Genomic DNA, 22489 nt, shown 5'->3' on the forward strand with positions numbered 1-22489 from the left:
TCGCTGAGATGACTTGAAATACAGTCAGCTCTGGCAATTTTTGTCAGCCTTTTAGTAGGCTTAATGTTCTGTTGAAAAGGATAGCTGTGCTTCTGTTTCATTAACATGTTGCAACTTTCGTTGAGCTCCTAAACATGCAGCAGGCTGGATTAACCTGTACCATAACATTCTTCAGAATGCAAGCAGAGTGCGTGTAAAAAACCTTCCATGGAAGCACCAGGCTCTCTAAAATGCAAAAGCAATTGAACGACGAGAATGGGATTTGAACACACACAGGCGGAGCACAGTGGATTTGCCGTCCATCCCTGCCGGAGGCTGGATTAACTTTTACCATAACATCCTTCAAAACGCTAGGAGGGTGCGAGTAAAACACCTTCCACGGAAGCACCGGGCTCTCTCAAACACCAGAGCAAATGAGCGACGAGGATGGGATTCAAACCCACACATGCAGTGCAAAATGGATTAGAAGTGCATCACCTTAACTACTCGGCCACCTCATCAGCAGAATCAATTAGCAGTCCATCGCCTTAACCACTCAGCCACCTTGTCACATATGTTCTCGCTTTCCTGATGGAGGCTGGACTGTGGCACATATGTGTATATGTATGTTTTTCCAATTATTTTGCAAAAATATTCGGTAAGATGACATTCAATTTTGCCATAACATGCTTCGAAGCACGATGATGGTGCGAGTAAGATAACTTCCCCGGAAGCACCGGGCTCCCTTAAATGAACGACGAGGATGGGATTCGAACCCATGCATGCAGAGCACAATGGATTAGCAGTCCATCGCCTTAACCACTCGGCCACCTCGTCATGCATGTAGCCACTTTCCTGATGGGGGCTGGACTTTGGCATATATGTATGTATTTGCAGCTACTTTCGATACAGATGACATTAAATTTTGCAGCAACATCCTACAAGATGCTAAGAGGGCAGGAGTAATACACCTTCCACTGAATTACCGGGATCTCTCAAATGCCAGAACATTTGAGCGATGAGGATGGGATTCAAACCCACGGGTGCAGAGCACAATGGATTAGCAGTCCATCGCCTTAACCACTCGGTCACATACGTTGCCACTTTACTGATGGAGGCTGGACTGTGGCACATATGTGTACGTGTATGTTTTTGCAACTATTTTCGTTAAGATGACACTCAATTTTGCCATAACATGCTTCGAAGCACGAAGAGGGTGCAAGTAAGTTACCTTCCACGTAAACACCGGGCTCTCTTAAACGAATGACCAGGCTGGAATTCAACTCACACATGCAAAGCAAAACGGATTAGCAGTCCATCGCCTTGACCACTCAGCCACCTCGCCACGCATATAGGTGCTCTCCTAATGGAGACTGGTCTATGGCATATACGTATGTTTTTGCAGCTATTTTCGCTGAGTATTACATACAATTTTGCCATAAACATCCTTTAAGACGCTGAGAGGTGCAAGTAAGAAACCTTAGACAGAAGCAGTTGCCTCTCTCAAAACAGTGAAACTATGAGGATGGGATTTAAACCAGAACTTGCAGAGTACAACATACTAACCTAAGCACTCGGCCACCTCGTCACGTGTAAGCACAGCGTTGTGCTAGAGAAAGGATTAACTTTTGGGACTCGAATGGATGTTCTTACAGAAAAGATGAAGATAAAGGTTGTCATAAGGAGCTTTATCAGTAGCTCTGATCAGTGCCCCAGAGTTAGGGCTGATTTATACCTCGGCGTCAAGCTCACGCATATGCTACGGCGCAGCCTACACGTAGTTGCATAGCACCTCGCTGTGGCCGTCGGCGACATTGACGCGCACCTCTCAAAAATGTAACGCGTACGCGTAGCTCTGAGATTGGTCGACTTGGTAGCGCTGACGAGTGTGGGCGGAGGTGAGAGCCTCACGAGCGTGAAGTGTGGAGTCCCATGAAAAAAAAAAAAAAGTGTGGAGTCCCATGAAGGAGCTCCGCATGGAGACTGTTGTTTTGTGTTTACCTTTTAATTAAAGTTGTTGCACGTCCACTGGTTCCTGCCTCAAAATGAGCGAATTTGAGCCACATGCACATTAAGGAAGCGTTCAGAAAAAAACAAAACACCAGCGAAGAAACTCAACACAGAGAAACATAAACACCTACTGCCAGCTAGCGTTTCGGAAGTGTATTGCAGAGCAACAGAAACAGTGCGCAGAAGTATAAGTGCACGGCTACGCGCAAGGCTTGCGCCGTGGATCACGCTGATCACTTGACACAGAAGTATAAACCAGGCTTTATTGTTCAACATTAACTGCAACATGTTTCTTCTGGTTTTGTTGGAGAGAAACTAGACAGAATGCCTGAGTCTAAAAACGGCAGCATCGCTGACCTTGGATTTCTGTCAAAATATGGTTTCAGTGCCCTTGCATTCTTCATTACCTTACCCCAATCCCTGTACAGCCCAATAACACATCCCAATCTCATCCCTTTTCTCTGCCGTTCAGCGTTGTGACTCCGCCCCCTTTACCAGATTACCCACAATTCTCTTCTCCCAGATTCACATAAGTAGTGTATACTTTTCTTTTAAGTAAAATGAAACAATGTATAAGTAATTATTTTTGGACAAATCAATACCCTGTTCTGCTGACACAGCATGCACTCATTGATGCCAGAGGGCTGATTGCTGGCAGTTTAAAGTTTGATGCCACCTTGTCGTTGCATGTCCAGATTGGTACACAGAAGAGTTCATAGCTGTTACAGCTATACTTTCGCAGAGGCAATATCGTAGCCTATGAGGTCTATCCGAGGCGTGATCATTGCTGGTTGAAAACTTTACCCAATACCTCGCTGAGATGACTTGAAATACAGTCAGCTCTGGCAATTTTTGTCAGCCTTTTAGTAAGCTTAATGTTCTGTTAAAAAAGGATAGCTGTGCTTCTGTTTCATTAACATGTTGCAACGTTCGTTGAGCTCCTAAACATGCAGCAGGCTGGATTAACCTGTACCATAACATTCTTCAGAATGCAAGCAGAGTGCGTGTAAGAAACCTTCCATGGAAGCACCAGGCTCTCTAAAATGCAAAAGCAATTGAACGACGAGAATGGGATTTGAACCCACACAGGCAGAGCACAGTGGATTTGCCGTCCATCCCTGCCGGAGGCTGGATTAACTTTTACCATAACATCCTTCAAAACGCTAGGAGGGTGCGAGTAAAACACCTTCCACGGAAGCACTGGGCCCTCTGAAACACCAGAGCAAATGAGCGATGAGGATGGGATTCAAACCCACACATGCAGTGCAAAATGGATTAGAAGTGCATCACCTTAACTACTCGGCCACCTCATCAGCAGAATCAATTAGCAGTCCATCGCCTTAACCACTCGGCCACCTTGTCACATATGTTCTTGCTTTCCTGATGGAGGCTGGACTGTGGCACATATGTGTATATGTATGTTTTTGCAACTATTTTGCAAAAATATTTGGTAAGATGACATTCAATTTTGCCATAACATGCTTCGAAGCACGAAGATGGTGCGAGTAAGATAACTTCCCCGGAAGTACCGGGCTCCCTTAAATGAACAACAAGGATGGGATTCAAACCCACGCATGCAGAGCACAATGGATTAGCAGTCCATCGCCTTAACCACTCGGCCACCTCGTCATGCATGAAGCCACTTTCCTGATGGGGGCTGGACTTTGGCATATATGTATGTATTTGCAGATGCTTTCGATACAGATGACATTAAATTTTGCAGCAACATCCTTCAAAACACTAAGAGGGCACGAGTAATACACCTTCCACTGAATTACCGGGATCTCTCAAATGCCAGGGCATTTGAGCGACGAGGATGGGATTCGAACCCACGCGAGCAGAGCACAATGGATTAGCAGTCAATGGATTAGCCTTAACTACTCGGCCACCTCGTCACATACGTTCCCACTTTACTGATGGAGGTTGGACTGTGGCACATATGTGTATGTTTATGCAACTATTTTCGTTAAGATGACACTCAATTTTGCCATAACATGCTTCGAAGCACGAAGAGGGTGCAAGTAAGTTACCTTCCACGTAAACACCGGGCTCTCTTAAACGAATGACCAGGCTGGAATTCAACTCACACATGCAAAGCAAAACGGATTAGCAGTCCATCGCCTTGACCACTCAGCCACCTCGCCACGCATATAGGTGCTCTCCTAATGGAGACTGGTCTATGGCATATACGTATGTTTTTGCAGCTATTTTCGCTGAGTATTACATACAATTTTGCCATAAACATCCTTTAAGACGCTGAGAGGTGCAAGTAAGAAACCTTAGACAGAAGCAGTTGCCTCTCTCAAAACAGTGAAACTATGAGGATGGGATTTAAACCAGATCTTGCAGAGTACAACATACTAACCTAAGCACTCGGCCACCTCGTCACGTGTAAGCACAGCGTTGTGCTAGAGAAAGGATTAACTTTTGGGACTCGAATGGATGTTCTTACAGAAAAGATGAAGATAAAGGTTGTCATGAGGAGCTTTATCAGTAGCTCTGATCAGTGCCCCAGAGTTAGGGCTGATTTATACCTCGGCGTCAAGCTCACGCATATGCTACGGCGCAGCCTACACGTAGTTGCATAGCACCTCGCTGTGGCCGTCGGCGACATTGACGCGCACCTCTCAAAAAATGTAACGCGTACGCGTAGCTCTGAGATTGGTCGACTTGGTAGCGCTGACGAGTGTGGGCGGAGGTGAGAGCCTCACGAGCGTGAAGTGTGGAGTCCCATGAAAAAAAAAAAAAGTGTGGAGTCCCATGAAGGAGCTCCGCATGGAGACTGTTGTTTTGTGTTTACCTTTTAATTAAAGTTGTTGCACGTCCACTGGTTCCTGCCTCAAAATGAGCGAATTTGAGCCACATGCACATTAAGGAAGCGTTCAGAAAAAAACAAAACACCAGCGAAGAAACTCAACACAGAGAAACATAAACACCTACTGCCAGCTAGCGTTTCGGAAGTGTATTGCAGAGCAACAGAAACAGTGCGCAGAAGTATAAGTGCACGGCTACGCGCAAGGCTTGCGCCGTGGATCACGCTGATCACTTGACACAGAAGTATAAACCAGGCTTTATTGTTCAACATTAACTGCAACATGTTTCTTCTGGTTTTGTTGGAGAGAAACTAGACAGAATGCCTGAGTCTAAAAACGGCAGCATCGCTGACCTTGGATTTCTGTCAAAATATGGTTTCAGTGCCCTTGCATTCTTCATTACCTTACCCCAATCCCTGTACAGCCCAATAAACACATCCCAATCTCATCCCTATTCTCTGCCGTTCAGCGTTGTGACTCCGCCCCCTTTACCAGATTACCCACAATTCTCTTCTCCCAGATTCACATAAGTAGTGTATACTTTTCTTTTAAGTAAAAATGAAACAATGTATAAGTAATTATTTTTGGACAAATCAATACCCTGTTCTGCTGACACAGCATGCACTCATTGATGCCAGAGGGCTGATTGCTGGCAGTTTAAAGTTTGATGCCACCTTGTCGTTGCATGTCCAGATTGGTACACAGAAGAGTTCATAGCTGTTACAGCTATTCTTTCGCAAAGGCAATATCGTAGCCTATGAGGTCTATCCGAGGCGTGATCATTGCTGGTTGAAAACATAACCCAATACCTCGCTGAGATGACTTGAAATACAGTCAGCTCTGGCAATTTTTGTCAGCCTTTTAGTAGGCTTAATGTTCTGTTGAAAAGGATAGCTGTGCTTCTGTTTCATTAACATGTTGCAACTTTCGTTGAGCTCCTAAACATGCAGCAGGCTGGATTAACCTGTACCATAACATTCTTCAGAATGCAAGCAGAGTGCGTGTAAAAAACCTTCCATGGAAGCACCAGGCTCTCTAAAATGCAAAAGCAATTGAACGACGAGAATGGGATTTGAACCCACACAGGCAGAGCACAGTGGATTTGCCGTCCATCCCTGCCGGAGGCTGGATTAACTTTACCATAACATCCTTCAAAACGCTAGGAGGGTGCGAGTAAAACACCTTCCACGGAAGCACTGGGCCCTCTGAAACACCAGAGCAAATGAGCGATGAGGATGGGATTCAAACCCACACATGCAGTGCAAAATGGATTAGAAGTGCATCACCTTAACTACTCGGCCACCTCATCAGCAGAATCAATTAGCAGTCCATCGCCTTAACCACTCGGCCACCTTGTCACATATGTTCTTGCTTTCCTGATGGAGGCTGGACTGTGGCACATATGTGTATATGTATGTTTTTGCAACTATTTTGCAAAAATATTTGGTAAGATGACATTCAATTTTGCCATAACATGCTTCGAAGCACGAAGATGGTGCGAGTAAGATAACTTCCCCGGAAGTACCGGGCTCCCTTAAATGAACAACAAGGATGGGATTCAAACCCACGCATGCAGAGCACAATGGATTAGCAGTCCATCGCCTTAACCACTCGGCCACCTCGTCATGCATGAAGCCACTTTCCTGATGGGGGCTGGACTTTGGCATATATGTATGTATTTGCAGATGCTTTCGATACAGATGACATTAAATTTTGCAGCAACATCCTTCAAAACACTAAGAGGGCACGAGTAATACACCTTCCACTGAATTACCGGGATCTCTCAAATGCCAGGGCATTTGAGCGACGAGGATGGGATTCGAACCCACGCGTGCAGAGCACAATGGATTAGCAGTCAATGGATTAGCCTTAACTACTCGGCCACCTCGTCACATACGTTCCCACTTTACTGATGGAGGTTGGACTGTGGCACATATGTGTATGTTTTTGCAACTATTTTCGTTAAGATGACACTCAATTTTGCCATAACATGCTTCGAAGCACGAAGAGGGTGCAAGTAAGTTACCTTCCATGTAAACACCGGGCTCTCTTAAACGAATGACCAGGCTGGAATTCAACTCACACATGCAAAGCAAAACGGATTAGCAGTCCATCGCCTTGACCACTCAGCCACCTCGCCGCGCATATAGGTGCTCTCCTAATTGAGACTGGTCTATGGCATATACGTATGTTTTTGCAGCTATTTTCGCTAAGTATTACATACAATTTTGCCATAAACATCCTTTAAGACGCTGAGAGGTGCAAGTAAGAAACCTTAGACAGAAGCAGTTGCCTCTCTCAAAACAGTGAAACTATGAGGATGGGATTTAAACCAGAACTTGCAGAGTACAACATACTAACCTAAGCACTCGGCCACCTCGTCACGTGTAAGCACAGCGTTGTCTTAGAGAAAGGATTAACTTTTGGGACTCGAATGGATGTTCTTACAGAAAAGATGAAGATAAAGGTTGTCATAAGGAGCTTTATCAGTAGCTCTGATCAGTGCCCCAGAGTTAGGGCTGATTTATACCTCGGCGTCAAGCTCACGCATATGCTACGGCGCAGCCTACACGTAGTTGCATAGCACCTCGCTGTGGCCGTCGGCAACATTGACGCGCACCTCTCAAAAAATGTAACGCGTACGCGTAGCTCTGAGATTGGTCGACTTGGTAGCGCTGACGAGTGTGGGCGGAGGTGAGAGCCTCACGAGCGTGAAGTGTGGAGTCCCATGAAAAAAAAAAAAAGTGTGGAGTCCCATGAAGGAGCTCCGCATGGAGACTGTTGTTTTGTGTTTACCTTTTAATTAAAGTTGTTGCACGTCCACTGGTTCCTGCCTCAAAATGAGCGAATTTGAGCCACATGCACATTAAGGAAGCGTTCAGAAAAAACAAAACACCAGCGAAGAAACTCAACACAGAGAAACATAAACACCTACTGCCAGCTAGCATTTCGGAAGTGTATTGCAGAGCAACAGAAACAGTGCGCAGAAGTATAAGTGCACGGCTACGCGCAAGGCTTGCGCCGTGGATCACGCTGATCACTCGACACAGAAGTATAAACCAGGCTTTATTGTTCAACATTAACTGCAACATGTTTCTTCTGGTTTTGTTGGAGAGAAACTAGACAGAATGCCTGAGTCTAAAAACGGCAGCATGGCTGACCTTGGATTTCTGTCAAAATATGGTTTCAGTGCCCTTGCATTCTTCATTACCTTACCCCAATCCCTGTACAGCCCAATAAACTCATCCCAATCTCATCCCTTTTCTCTGCCGTTCAGCGTTGTGACTCCGCCCCCTTTACCAGATTACCCACAATTCTCTTCTCCCAGATTCACATAAGTAGTGTATACTTTTCTTTTAAGTAAAAATGAAACAATGTATAAGTAATTATTTTTGGACAAATCAATACCCTGTTCTGCTGACACAGCATGCACTCATTGATGCCAGAGGGCTGATTGCTGGAAGTTTAAAGTTTGATGCCACCTTGTCGTTGCATGTCCATATTGGTACACAGAAGAGTTCATAGCTGTTACAGCTATTCTTTCGCAGAGGCAATATCGTAGCCTATGAGGTCTATCCGAGGCGTGATCATTGCTGGTTGAAAACTTTACCCAATACCTCGCTGAGATGACTTGAAATACAGTCAGCTCTGGCAATTTTTGTCAGCCTTTTAGTAGGCTTAATGTTCTGTTGAAAAGGATAGCTGTGCTTCTGTTTCATTAACATGTTGCAACTTTCGTTGAGCTCCTAAACATGCAGCAGGCTGGATTAACCTGTACCATAACATTCTTCAGAATGCAAGCAGAGTGCGTGTAAGAAACTTCCATGGAAGCACCAGGCTCTCTAAAATGCAAAAGCAATTGAACGACGAGAATGGGATTTGAACCCACACAGGCGGAGCACAGTGGATTTGCTGTCCATCCCTGCCGGAGGCTGGATTAACTTTTACCATAACATCCTTCAAAACGCTAGGAGGGTGCGAGTAAAACACCTTCCACGGAAGCACCGGGCTCTCTCAAACACCAGAGCAAATGAGCGACGAAGATGGGATTCAAACCCACACATGCAGTGCAAAATGGATTAAAAGTGCATCACCTTAACTACTCGGCCACCTCATCAGCAGAATCAATTAGCAGTCCATCGCCTTAACCACTCAGCCACCTTGTCACATATGTTCTCGCTTTCCTGATGGAGGCTGGACTGTGGCACATATGTGTATATGTATGTTTTTGCAACTATTTTGCAAAAATATTCGGTAAGATGACATTCAATTTTGCCATAACATGCTTCGAAGCACGAAGATGGTGCGAGTAAGAAAACTACCCCGGAAGCACCGGGCTCCCTTAAATGAAGGGCGAGGATGGGATTCGAACCCATGCATGCAGAGCACAATGGATTAGCAGTCCATCGCCTTAACCACTCGGCCACCTCGTCATGCATGTAGCCACTTTCCTGATGGGGGCTGGACTTTGGCATATATGTATGTATTTGCAGCTACTTTCGATACAGATGACATTAAATTTTGCAGCAACATCCTACAAGATGCTAAGAGGGCAGGAGTAATACACCTTCCACTGAATTACCGGGATCTCTCAAATGCCAGAACATTTGAGCGATGAGGATGGGATTCGAACCCACGGGTGCAGAGCACAATGGATTAGCAGTCCATCGCCTTAACCACTCGGTCACATACGTTGCCACTTTACTGATGGAGGCTGGACTGTGGCACATATGTGCACGTGTATGTTTTTGCAACTATTTTCGTTAAGATGACACTCAATTTTGCCATAACATGCTTCGAAGCACGAAGAGGGTGCAAGTAAGTTACCTTCCACGTAAACACCGGGCTCTCTTTTTTTTTTTTTTAATTTTATGTTTATTGTGAACTTTTGAGTACAATCATACAGCATTTCAGGGTACATTGGTATCACAGTATTTGAACTTAAGTGGTGTAAAAAACACGTACATTATTGTCAGGTGAATTTACTACACAGTAGTACTCAAATTTTGTGGATTATAAAATAAGAGACAGCATAAAGAAATAAAAATAAAAATAAGAAAAGGATAAAATAAATATAGTAATCAAAAATAAATAAATAGAACATAAAGCACTATTTACATCCAGGGTAAGAACACATGTCATAATAATTCCTTCCAGAATAATCTCAACTGGCCATCTTCATTATACACGTGGGAATGTCACACATTGTAATATGAATAAGTATAACCGTATACATGTACATACATTAGCATATATTTATCTATCAAAACATCATTTTCTATTCATTTATAGCAACAAAGTCGGGTCTACTAACTAAACACCGGGCTCTCTTAAACGAATGACCAGGCTGGAATTCAACTCACACATGCAAAGCAAAACGGATTAGCAGTCCATCGCCTTGACCACTCAGCCACCTCGCCACGCATTGCAGTGCAAGTATCTACAGTTATTTATATTTACATTAGTGCAGAGCAATTGTTCACTCAAATTGTTCTGTAATATATGTTTACATGATTATGTTGAAAATTAATGTTTATTATATTGACAACTTTATATTCCTGCATTGCAGGCAACAACATATAAATTATGTACAGTGTGTACTCTTTAATTTTTACTAATGGGCAGAAGGCAAGCCTTTGTATAAATCTGGTTGGTGCTCGCTGTAATAGAAAGAGATGATGACTGTCCATCCTGTGTTGCTTCATGCTGAGGATGAGATGCTCAGAGTGGACCCTCAGCCATGCCATGGACGGTATCCCCCTTACAGTTGCCCTTACTCTGGACACGTTACTCTGGATGTAGGATGCAAGTTGTGAACCTAAATCAGATTTAATGCAAGTAGATGTATAAAACAGAAAGAAATATATTAGGTTTTGCATATAAAAACTTGTGCTTAACACATTTGTTTCAGTTTATTTTTTCACTATTACATGACACTAGAATGTTTAGTCTGTGTGTGTGTGTGTATATATATTAACTATACTGCAATTTATTGAAGTTCATGATAGTTAATACTACAGTATGTTGCTGCAATTATTACAGAAAGTAGTAGATACTACAATATTCATTCGTCTTCTTTTAAGCTTAGTCCTTTTAAGTACTACAATATATACAGTATAGTACAATTTACTATATTCTGGTTAAAAACGTAATATTTAATATAACATACAATTACAACTTGTTACTTCAGTCTCCTTTCAGTCACTCCACCTCCTCATGGAGACTGTCAGCCTGATACGGTGCATTAATCATCTGCCCTGGGTTGTGGAACTGAACTAAAATGATGTTCCAGATGCTGGGCATCCACTGGCACGGGACCATCATCAATTTAAGTTTAAATCTCCCTCCTTTGCCTTCCTTTGAATGCGTTTAGGTTTCGCCGCTATAAGATTTCAGTGTAGAACGCGCTATGCGGAAGCAGAGTCACTGACTTAAATTCTACCGGAAACACATCAGCAGAGTTCATGCATAGAGTCAATTGTGCATATTGTGCCTGTGATATCCCTCCCTGGTATGCCATAAGCTTGATTTGGTGATATTATGCTTCGCACTACTCTTTTTATTCTATTAGCTAAAATTTTTGTTAAAATCTTATAATCTGTGTTCAAAAGACTTAATGGCCTATAATTTTCCAAGTTTAGCTGACTGCCTTTATTCTTGTAGAGTATGGTGATTACTCCCAAACCTGTTGATTCTGGTATCTCCTTTCTTTCTTCCATATGTTTAAATAATTTCATCAATATCGGTGCTAGTATCTCTTTAAAAGTTTTATAAAACTCATGCGTTAACCCATCTGACCCTAGACTTTTATTCACTATTGTTTCTTTTATTGCTTGTATTATTTCTTCTATATTTATGTCTCCTTCGCATGTTTCCCTGTCTTCATCACTTAACTTAATGCTTACAGTATTTAAAACTTTGTCCACATATTCCTGTTTTGTACTCTCTATCTTAAAAAGTCTTTCATAAAATAATTGTACTGTTTCTAATATTTCTACATAGTCTGTTATCTTTTCACCATTTTCATTTAGTTCTGTAATGTAATTTTTCCTCTGCTTTCTCTTTTCCAAATTTAGAAAGTATTTTGTACACCTCTCCCCTTCTAGTACATACTTTGCCCTACTTCTCATTATTGCACCTTCACATTTTTCTGTTTCATACATCTCCATTTCCCCTTTTATCCTCAGAAAGTTTTTTTTTTGTATACTCGGGGTTATTTTCTATTTTCTCTGCTTCTTTCTCTAAACTATTTCTGATGATTTCCATCTCCTATTTTCTCATAAAGTTCCTCTGTTTTGAATATCGCATACTTATTTTTATTTTCTCTTTCAAAACCTCCCACCACTCGCATACATTATTTTCAAATACTGGACTTTCCATTTCATACCTTATACATCTTTCAATGCTCTCCCTATATGCCTCTTCTTTTAATAAAGTTGCATTAAGACACCACATCCCCCCACCCCTTGATTCTAAATTTAAATTCAACTTTACCATCATAGCAGCATGATCTCCGATTTCAATAAACTTATAACTTACATTTTTCACATACTGCAATATTTCCCTTTTCACTAAACATAAATCTATGCGGCTTTGTTTTAAAACCCCTAATACTAATTGCCTTCTTGAACATTCCCTCCTGAATGGGTTCTCCTCCCTCCAGGCATCCACCATGTTCTCACTTTGCATTAATTCAATTAAGTATCTTCTGGATGCATCTGATTTAAAATTAATGCTTTTAGATACATCAAGCCTTGTGCACCAAACATTAAAATCTCCAACTATTGTGCAATTGCTTGTGCATAGTGGTTTCATTGTTTTAAAAACTTCTTTTCTGTCAGTTTCTATGTTAGGAGCATATAAATTAAGCAATCTAAAGGATTCATTGTAATACATGAAGTCTATTCCCAACAATCTCCCATTACCATCGTTATGTATTTGCTTTACATTATGTATTCCTCCTTTTTTAAGCAAAATCGCCACACTGCATGCTCTCCTGCTTCCATGATTTACATAAATCTCTTCACCCCAGACTTTTTAAATATTTCTTATTATATCATTTGACCAATGTGTTTCTTGCATACAAATTACATCTGTTTTAAACTTTCCAATCACCCTCTCAAACTTTTCCATATCTCTGAGTTCAAACAGGCAATTTTCAACAAGTCGTACATTGCATATAGTATAAAAAAGAGGAAAACCCACATTTAAACTTTGTTCAGTTCTTACTTTTTTGTAGTCTTTTCTTCAGTGCCTTTCATTTTCCTTTTCAGCATCTTGACATTTCCCGCACTCATGTCCATTTCTTCCTCCAGTTGTATCAGTGGTGTCTCTAATATTCTTATCATGAAGTCTCTTCCCCTTTCAGTTTCCTTATGCTCTTTCCCATCTTGGGTAATTTTTTATTGACCTCCTTCCTTATCAGTCCTTCCTCCTTCAATTAATAATTCCTCTTTCTCTTGGGCCATTTGCATTTATTACCTCTTGTACTTCTTCTTCAGACTTTCATTCTACCATTAACTCTCCTTCATTTTGTTCATCTTCTTCATCTTTTTCCTTTTCTGTTAATGTCTCCTCCACACTTTCATATAGATCCAGTGAGCTTCCCATGATTTCTTCCTCTGGAATTCTGCATACATACATTGGATTGACCATCTTACATAGCTTGCATTTTCCTTTGTCACATTTTGCACATAATGACCCTGCATGCCGCATTTATAACATTTAAAGTTAGGGCAATCTCTTACTATGTGGCCTGGTTGAATACAGAGACGGCACACTTTCCCCTGTCTGTCGTGTATGACCCTAAAATGTTCTGTTCCTGTCAGCGTCTCAAACTTTGTTGAGTATGGTAGCGATTTCACATTATCTGTGAACTTAACTTTTACAAACCGTGTTCCATCTGCAATATCCGTTCACGGCCACATTCTCCTTTTGACAGGCGAAGCTGCTCTCACTCCCCATTCATTTAGTTTTTCAATTATTTCCTCATCTTCAATGTGTGTTGGCAGATTTAGAAATGAGACCACCATCTAATTGTTGTTTATTTCCTTCACCATTATCCGGCTGTTTTTTATCTTCAGCCCATCCAGTATTTTTTCTTTCCCTTCCTCTTCATTCATGGTTAATTCATACTCTTTTGGGTTCTTATATCTACAGCCAATTACAACACCACAATCTTCTCTCACTTTCTTCAAAAGCTCCATCATTGTAATTTTATCTTCTCCCACAATTTCAACCAATACTGTTAGCCTTTTCTGAAAAACACGTCTTCCTTGGCCATCATCTCCATCCATGCTCACAATCTGCTCACCTCTTTGTTTTTCCATCTTAATGCTGTTTAGCCTTTGTCTTCAGTCCAGCCCAGTAGACAAAAACATAAATAAAGATTCCCCAAACAGCAAAAATGCTGAGTGGGGAGTGATATCTCCAAACTGAAAAACTTCTTGATCCTCTTTCGGTCTTCTTTAGGAAAAAGAGAGAAAAAACTAGAAAGAAAAATAACTTTCAAAACAAAGACAGTGTTCTCACACTTCTTCTTCTACCAGTAATCACACTTGCTTCTTTGCTCAATAGCGCCTCAGGCATTGCCAGGGTGGTATGGCCATGAGCGAGAGCAGCCGTCAAGAGTTGGCTATTTAAAAATAGGCGCGGCACCAGGAGCCGAGCGCAGCTCAGCTTGCCTTGACACAGCACCGACAGAAACAACGCCCTTGTCCCCTCAAAAGTTGACCTGTTTTTTTTTTGTTTTTTTTCTGCTCTGGGGCACCAACGGCTCTTGCTAGGTTAAACCAGCCAAGTCAGTGTACTCACTTTCCCCCGAATGGAATCATGGAATCTGGTTCCAGAGATCAGAGAGGAATTCAGAGGTTTTTTTTTTTTTGTATTTTGGGAAGTGTATTAGCTGCCAAATGAAGAAATTCAAAAAGCTTACAACACCTGGTATTACCAGGTGGTCTCACAACCAAGTAATAATCGGGAATCGAACCTAGACAGCAGCTGTGAGAGCGTCAAATCCTAACCACTAGACCACCAACGAAGGTCCGGTAGAACCTTGCCCTCAAGCCTAGCTGTGGGCCTCCACGCAAGTATGCTGCAGCTGCTCTGACAAAAATAAATCTAATGCTTGTAACCTCCTCCTGGAGAGGAGAAAGTCTCAGACCCTGGATCACAGGACTGTCACATGCACTTTAAGAGCATCTTATCGACACCACAACTTGCCATAATAACAAAGCACAGCATGTGTTGAATGAACTCCATGTTGACAGAGCCGTGTCCTTATTACAAGCAACAAGCTAACGATGACAAACTAAGCAGGCAGGGCCAGTGGCGCAATGGATAATGCGTCTGACTACGGATCAGAAGATTCTAGGTTCAACTCCTGGCTGGCTCGCTTTGGTCTTTTTGCTTTGTTGTCAGCCAGTGCACTGCGGTTGCCTTTCGCCCCCGCTGGAGCTGTTCAGTTCCACTCTGGAGTGAATCGAGTTTCTGGGGCCGCCAGCACAGAGCCCGTGGGGTGCTCCCCTGGTTTCAAAGGCTATCCCTACTGCTGATTTTTCTTAACGTCTACTACAGCTACACCAACCGTAAACCCAGCCAACTTTTTGCAAAAGTCCCTACCACTTTGAAGTCACCCAGCCAACTTGCAGCGTAATCTCTTCCTCTTGTAAGTCTCTGAGCTGCAGCAATACTTAAGTGCTCTGATAAAACATGCATAAAATAAACTATGGCTTTTAACCTCCTCTTGGAGAGGAGAGAGTCTCCGACCCTGGATCTCAGGTTTTCTATGGAGGGACTGTCAGGAATCCTGTAAGAGCATCCCATCCACACAACCTCTTGCCATAAAAACAAAGCAGACTGTGTGGTGACGGAACTCCAGGTTGACAGAGCCTTGTCCTTGTTTCAAACAATGTTCTAACAAGGTGCTGAGCAGAGTGCCAGTGGCACAAAGGATAACGCTTATGACTATGGATGAGAAGATTCTAGCTTACGGAAACTATGTGAGATCAGAAAGAACTGAAGTTTGTGCAGACTGGCCCTCACAAGTGATATCTCCCATATGGTCTAGCGGTCAGGATTCCTGGTTTTTCGCCCGGCTTGGACTCCCGGTATAGGAAGGCTTGAGCGTTTTTGCTTCTGCCCTTTTTGGCCAGCAGTCGGACTGCAGCAACCTTAAGAGGGTGGGCTTGTGGAAAGCTCTCATAAGCCTTCGATAGCTCAGTTGGTAGAGCGGAGGACTGTAGGTGGGTTGTTGGCAATCCTTAGGTCGCTGGTTCGACTCCGGCTCGAAGGAGATCTTTTGCGCTCAGAGCTGCTTTCATACCTGTGCAGTTCTAAAATATCTTTGTCACTAGAGCTCAAAATTCACCATAGAGGTGAAAAGGAAGTTCCCTGACCGGGAATCGAACCCGGGCCGCGGCGGTGAGAGCGCCGAATCCTAACCACTAGACCACCAGGGAAGGCTGGCAGAATTTTGCCCTCAAGCCTAACTGTGGGCCTCCACGCAAGTATGCTGCAGCTGCTCTGTCAAAAATAAATCTCATGCTTGTAACCTCCTCCTGGCGAGGAGAAAGTCTCAGACCCTGGATCACAGTTCTTCTTGGGAGGGACTGTCACATGCTCTGTGAGAGCATCCTATCGACACCACAACTTGCCATAATAACAAAGCACAGCATGTGTTGAATGAACTCTGTGTTGACAGAGCCATGTCCTTATTACAAGCAACAAGCTAACGATGACAAACTAAGTAGACAGCAACCTTAAGAGGGTGGGCTTGTGGAAAGCTCTCGTAAGCCTTCGGTAGACCACCAGGGAAGGCTGGCAGAATTTTGCCCTCAAGCCTAACTGTGGGCCTCCAAGCATGTATGCTGCAGCTGCTCTGTCAAAAATAAATCTAATGCTTGTAACCTCCTCCTGGCGAGGAGAAAGTCTCAGACCCTGGATCACAGTTCTTCTAGGGAGGGACTGTCACATGCTCTGTGAGAGCATCCTATCGACACCACAACTTGCCATAATAACAAAGCACAGCATGTGTTGAATGAACTCTGTGTTGACAGAGCCGTGTCCTTGTTACAAGCAACAAGCTAACGATGACAAACTAAGCAGACAGGGCCAGTGGCGCAATGGATAACGCGTCTGACTACGGATCAGAAGATTCTAGGTTCAACTCCTGGCTGGCTCGCTTTGGTCTATTTGCTTTGCTGTCAGTCAGTGCACTGCGGTCGCCTTTCCCCCCGCTGGAGCTGTTCAGTTCCACTCTGGAGTGAATCGAGTTTCTGGGGCCGCCAGCACAGAGCCCGTGGGGTGCTCCCCTGGTTTCAAAGGCTATCCCTACTGCTGATTTTTCTTAACGTCTACTACAGCTACACCAACCGTAAACCCAGCCAACTTTTTGCAAAAGTCCCTACCACTTTGAAGTCACCCAGCCAACTTGCAGCGTAATCTCTTCCTCTTGTAAGTCTCTGAGCTGCAGCAATACTTAAGTGCTCTGATAAAACATGCATAAAATAAACTATGGCTTTTAACCTCCTCTTGGAGAGGAGAGAGTCTCCGACCCTGGATCTCAGGTTTTCTATGGAGGGACTGTCAGGAATCCTGTAAGAGCATCCCATCCACACAACCTCTTGCCATAAAAACAAAGCAGACTGTGTGGTGACGGAACTCCAGGTTGACAGAGCCTTGTCCTTGTTTCAAACAATGTTCTAACAAGGTGCTGAGCAGAGTGCCAGTGGCACAAAGGATAACGCTTATGACTATGGATGAGAAGATTCTAGCTTACGGAAACCATGAGACTATGTGAGATCAGAAAGAACTGAAGTTTGTGCAGACTGGCCCTCACAAGTGATATCTCCCATATGATCTAGCGGTCAGGATTCCTGTTTTTCACCCAGCGGCCCGGCTTGGACTCCCGGTATAGGAAGGCTTGAGCGTTTTTGCTTCTGCCCTTTTTGGCCAGCAGTCGGACTGCAGCAACCTTAAGAGGGTGGGCTTGTGGAAAGCTCTCATAAGCCTTCGATAGCTCAGTTGGTAGAGCGGAGGACTGTAGGTGGGTTGTTGGCAATCCTTAGGTCGCTGGTTCGACTCCGGCTCGAAGGAGATCTTTTGCGCTCAGAGCTGCTTTCATACCTGTGCAGTTCTAAAATATCTTTGTCACTAGAGCTCAAAGTTCACCATAGAGGTGAAAAGGAAGTTCCCTGACCGGGAATCGAACCCGGGCCGCGGCGGTGAGAGCGCCGAATCCTAACCACTAGACCACCAGGGAAGGCTGGCAGAATTTTGCCCTCAAGCCTAACTGTGGGCCTCCACGCAAGTATGCTGCAGCTGCTCTGTCAAAAATAAATCTAATGCTTGTAACCTCCTCCTGGCGAGGAGAATGTCTCAGACCCTGGATCACAGTTCTTCTAGGGAGGGACTGTCACATGCTCTGTGAGAGCATAGTATAGACACCACAACTTACCATAATAACAAAGCACAGCATGTGTTGAATGAACTCCGTGTTGACAGAGCCGTGTCCTTATTACAAGCAACAAGCTAACGATGACAAACTAAGCAGACAGCAACCTTAAGAGGGTGGGCTTGTGGAAAGCTCTCGTAAGCCTTCGGTAGACCACCAGGGAAGGCTGGCAGAATTTTGCCCTCAAGCCTAACTGTGGGCCTCCACGCAAGTATGCTGCAGCTTCTCTGTTAAAAATAAATCTAATGCTTGTAACCTCCTCCTGGCGAGGAGAAAGTCTAAGACCCTGGTTCTTCTAGGGAGGGACTGTCACATGCTCTGTGAGAGCATCCTATCGACACCACAACTTACGGAAACCATGAGACTATGTGAGATCAGAAAGAACTGAAGTTTGTGCAGACTGGCCCTCACAAGTGATATCTCCCATATGGTCTAGCGGTCAGGATTCCTGTTTTTCACCCAGCGGCCCGGCTTGGACTCCCGGTATAGGAAGGCTTGAGCGTTTTTGCTTCTGCCCTTTTTGGCCAGCAGTCGGACTGTAGCAACCTTAAGAGGGTCGGCTTGTGGAAAGCTCTCATAAGCCTTCGATAGCTCAGTTGGTAGAGCGGAGGACTGTAGGTGGGTTGTTGGCAATCCTTAGGTCGCTGGTTTGACTCCAGCTCGAAGGAGATCTTTTGCGCTCAGAGCTGCTTTCATACCTGTGCAGTTCGAAAATATCTTTGTCGCTAGAGCTCAAAGTTCACCATAGAGGTGAAAAGGAAGTTCCCTGACCGGGAATCGAACCCGGGCCGCGGCGGTGAGAGCGCCGAATCCTAACCACTAGACCACCAGGGAAGGCTGGCAAAATTTTGCCCTCAAGCCTAACTGTGGGCCTCCACGCAAGTATGCCGCAGCTGCTCTGTCAAAAATAAATCTAATGCTTGTAACCTCCTCCTGGCGAGGAGAATGTCTCAGACCCTGGATCACAGTTCTTCTAGGGAGGGACTGTCACATGCTCTGTGAGAGCATACCATCGACACCACAACTTGCCATAATAACAAAGCACAGCATGTGTTGAATGAACTCCGTGTTGACAGAGCCGTGTCCTTATTACAAGCAACAAGCTAACGATGACAAACTAAGCAGACAGCAACCTTAAGAGGGTGGGCTTGTGGAAAGCTCTCGTAAGCCTTTGGTAGACCACCAGGGAAGGCTGGCAGAATTTTGCCCTCAAGCCTAACTGTGGGCCTCCACGCAAGTATGCTGCAGCTGCTCTGTCAAAAATTAATCTAATGCTTGTAACCTCCTCCTGGCGAGGAGAAAGTCTCAGACCCTGGATCACAGTTCTTCTAGGGAGGGACTGTCACATGCTCTGTGAGAGCATACTATCGACACCACAACTTGCCATAATAACAAAGCACAGCATGTGTTGAATGAACTCTGTGTTGACAGAGCCGTGTCCTTATTACAAGCAACAAGCTAACGATGACAAACTAAGCAGACAGCAACCTTAAGAGGGTGGGCTTGTGGAAAGCTCTCGTAAGCCTTCGGTAGACCACCAGGGAAGGCTGGCAGAATTTTGCCCTCAAGCCTAACTGTGGGCCTCCACGCAAGTATGCTGCAGCTTCTCTGTTAAAAATAAATCTAATGCTTGTAACCTCCTCCTGGCGAGGAGAAAGTCTAAGACCCTGGTTCACAGTTCTTCTAGGGAGGGACTGTCACATGCTCTGTGAGAGCATCCTATCGACACCACAACTTGCCATAATAACAAAGCACAGGATGTGTTAAATGAACTCCGTGTTGACAGAGCCTTGTCCTTATTATAACCAACAAGCTAACGATGACAACCTAAGCAGACAGGGCCAGTGGCGCAATGGATAATGTGTCTGACTACGGATCAGAAGATTCTAGGTTCGACTCCTGGCTGGCTCTCTTTGGTCTTTTTGCTTTGCTGTCAGTCAGTGCACGGCGGTCGCCTTTCCCCCCGCTGGAGCTGTTCAGTTCCACTCTGGAGTGAATCGAGTTTCTGGGGCCGCCAGCACAGAGCCCGTGGGGTGCTCCCCTGGTTTCAAAGGCTGTCCCAACTGCTGATTTTAATTAACGTCTACTACAGCTACACCAATCGTATACCCAGCCTACTTGTTGCAAAAGTCCATACCACTTTGAAGTCACCCAGCCAACTTGCAGCGTAATCTCTTCCTCTTGTAAGTCTCTGAGCTGCAGCATTACCTAAGTGCTTTGATAAAACATGCATAAAAGAAACTATGGCTTTTAACCTCCTCTTGGAGAGGAGAGAGTCTCCGACCCTGGATCTCAGGTCTTCTATAGAGGGACTGTCAGGAATCCTGTAAGAGCATCCCATCCACACAACCTCTTGCCATAAAAACAAAGCAGAATGTGTGGTGACGGAACTCCAGGTTGACAGAGCCTTGTCCTTGTTTCAAACAATGTTCTAACAAGGTGCTGAACAGAGTGCCAGTGGCACAAAGGATAACGCTTATGACTATGGATCAGAAGATTTTAGCTTACGGAAACCATGAGACTGTGTATGAGATCAGAAAGAACTGAAGTTTGTGCAGACCGGCCCTCACAAGTGATAGTTCCCATATGGTCTAGCGGTCAGGATTCCTGGTTTTCACCCAGCGGCCCGGCTTGGACTCCCGGTATAGGAAGGCTCGAGTGTTTTTGCTTCTGCCCTTTTTGGCCAGCAGTCGGACTGCAGCAACCTTAAGAGGGTGGGCTTGTGGAAAACTCTCATAAGCCTTCGATAGCTCAGTTGGTGGAGCGGAGGACTGTAGGTGGGTTGTTGTTAATCCTTTGGTCGCTGGCTCGAAGGAGGTCTTTTGCGCTCAGAGCTGCTTTCATGCCTGTGCAGTTCGAACATATCCTTGTTGTTAGAGCTCAAAGTTCACCATAGAGGTGAAAAGGAAGGGACTGTCACATGCGCTGTGAGAGCATCCTATCGACACCACAACTTGCCATAATAACAAAGCACAGCATTTAAACAACATTTACCGGTAGGAATGACGTCTTGGTTTACTCATTCTCTCTTTTTATTGCCGTATATACGGCTATTACACAATCATAATACACTGTGATAGCCTGGGTCGTTAGTTGCATTGTTTTGTTTTCTCACTACAATCGATCGGCTTAATCGAGCAGAGACCATCTCATTCAGGCGATCTCGGACCGATTGATTTGGCGCGGATTCGAGCGAGATTGCTGAATTTACATATGCCAAACGAATTGCGCTAACGGGGCAAACGAGACAGATTCCGAAACAAATGTCTATGTGTGAAAGCACCCTAAGATTGTATTTACACGCAATTGACAGACAGTCACAGCCAAACTTGTGTGACAAGGCAGCACTGGCCTGATTGGGCCAGTAACATTCTGTACACTGGCCCAAGCGTCTCGCACACTGACCCCGGGCCATTGGGCAGTCTGTCAAGCCCTGAATTATGTTTCCTTTGGTTTGTTCGGTTTGTTTTACTTCATAACAGGATCTGCTGCCTAATTGAAGGCATGTGATAGCGACACCCGGTGGTTATTCATTGAATAATGCATTCATTGAATGTTCATTTTTGTATAGCGGGCCAGATTCTATTGATATTTATAAAAAGCCTCGCGGGCCACCATAGTTTGGACACCCCTGGTCTATAGATTCTAACTATCAAAATGTAACTTGTTTTTGTGCCAATTTTGTTTTCTTTCCTTCGGTTTTTAGTTGAACAGAACATGTGTGAGCAGCTCAGCTTTCTCGATAGCCTCTTATTCACCTGGTAGGTAACAAAGATGTTTTTCTCTCTAATTATTACTTGTGTTTGTGACAAAAGCATATATAAGATACCCTGTGACAAAACCTTTTCCTTTTAACACAGTAAAGCCATCACATACTGGCCATTTTTTGCTACTTTTTGGCCTGTGTAGATAATTGTTTGTACATTAATCACAAATGGATGAGAAACACTGTAACATCATTTGTGTTCATTCCAGGTGCTGTGAAATGTTATGTATAATCTGCAGAGGTAATCAGGTGTAAAGTGCCATATATCTGATCCAGTCCTCCAGCATATTTTTTTGCTTCAAATTAGTCTTTTACACTAAAAGCATTATGAAATTGGTCTTTTGTTGCTAATAATTGATTTATATTATCTGAAATATAACTAATTCTATTATATTTAAATGTTATACATTCAATTAGTGTGAATTGTCAATTAATATGAAAATTAACATTTAAATATGCATCTAATTT

At 43.9% G+C, this 22489-nt stretch overlaps 12 non-coding genes and 1 pseudogene across 12 annotated transcripts; 8 read left to right on the forward strand and 5 right to left on the reverse strand.

Moving 5' to 3' along the window:
- Positions 1-734: 734 nt before the first annotated feature.
- On the reverse strand, positions 735-816 carry trnas-gcu (transfer RNA serine (anticodon GCU)). Its single transcript has one exon. It is a non-coding gene; the product is annotated as a tRNA-Ser (tRNA).
- A 1903-nt stretch (positions 817-2719) lies between these two features.
- On the forward strand, positions 2720-2882 carry LOC130224204 (U4 spliceosomal RNA; annotated as a pseudogene).
- A 2648-nt stretch (positions 2883-5530) lies between these two features.
- On the forward strand, positions 5531-5671 carry LOC130224203 (U4 spliceosomal RNA). The gene has a single exon (XR_008837272.1). It is a non-coding gene; the product is annotated as a U4 spliceosomal RNA (small nuclear RNA).
- Positions 5672-8338: 2667 nt separating this feature from the next.
- On the forward strand, positions 8339-8479 carry LOC130224136 (U4 spliceosomal RNA). Its single transcript, XR_008837211.1, has one exon. It is a non-coding gene; the product is annotated as a U4 spliceosomal RNA (small nuclear RNA).
- A 670-nt stretch (positions 8480-9149) lies between these two features.
- On the reverse strand, positions 9150-9235 carry trnas-gcu (transfer RNA serine (anticodon GCU)). The gene has a single exon. It is a non-coding gene; the product is annotated as a tRNA-Ser (tRNA).
- Positions 9236-15122: 5887 nt separating this feature from the next.
- trnar-acg (transfer RNA arginine (anticodon ACG)) lies at positions 15123-15195 on the forward strand. The gene has a single exon. It is a non-coding gene; the product is annotated as a tRNA-Arg (tRNA).
- An 813-nt stretch (positions 15196-16008) lies between these two features.
- Positions 16009-16095, forward strand: trnay-gua (transfer RNA tyrosine (anticodon GUA)). The gene is given in 2 exon segments: positions 16009-16045; positions 16060-16095. It is a non-coding gene; the product is annotated as a tRNA-Tyr (tRNA).
- A 94-nt stretch (positions 16096-16189) lies between these two features.
- Positions 16190-16261, reverse strand: trnae-cuc (transfer RNA glutamic acid (anticodon CUC)). Its single transcript has one exon. It is a non-coding gene; the product is annotated as a tRNA-Glu (tRNA).
- A 649-nt stretch (positions 16262-16910) lies between these two features.
- On the forward strand, positions 16911-16983 carry trnar-acg (transfer RNA arginine (anticodon ACG)). The gene has a single exon. It is a non-coding gene; the product is annotated as a tRNA-Arg (tRNA).
- An 827-nt stretch (positions 16984-17810) lies between these two features.
- On the forward strand, positions 17811-17897 carry trnay-gua (transfer RNA tyrosine (anticodon GUA)). The gene is given in 2 exon segments: positions 17811-17847; positions 17862-17897. It is a non-coding gene; the product is annotated as a tRNA-Tyr (tRNA).
- Positions 17898-17991: 94 nt separating this feature from the next.
- trnae-cuc (transfer RNA glutamic acid (anticodon CUC)) lies at positions 17992-18063 on the reverse strand. The gene has a single exon. It is a non-coding gene; the product is annotated as a tRNA-Glu (tRNA).
- A 773-nt stretch (positions 18064-18836) lies between these two features.
- On the forward strand, positions 18837-18923 carry trnay-gua (transfer RNA tyrosine (anticodon GUA)). Its single transcript is given in 2 exon segments — positions 18837-18873; positions 18888-18923. It is a non-coding gene; the product is annotated as a tRNA-Tyr (tRNA).
- A 94-nt stretch (positions 18924-19017) lies between these two features.
- Positions 19018-19089, reverse strand: trnae-cuc (transfer RNA glutamic acid (anticodon CUC)). Its single transcript has one exon. It is a non-coding gene; the product is annotated as a tRNA-Glu (tRNA).
- Between the last annotated feature and the right edge of the window lie 3400 nt (positions 19090-22489).

The sequence above is a fragment of the Danio aesculapii genome, chromosome 4 (assembly GCF_903798145.1).
Source record: "Danio aesculapii chromosome 4, fDanAes4.1, whole genome shotgun sequence".
Taxonomy (NCBI): Eukaryota; Metazoa; Chordata; class Actinopteri; order Cypriniformes; family Danionidae; genus Danio; species Danio aesculapii.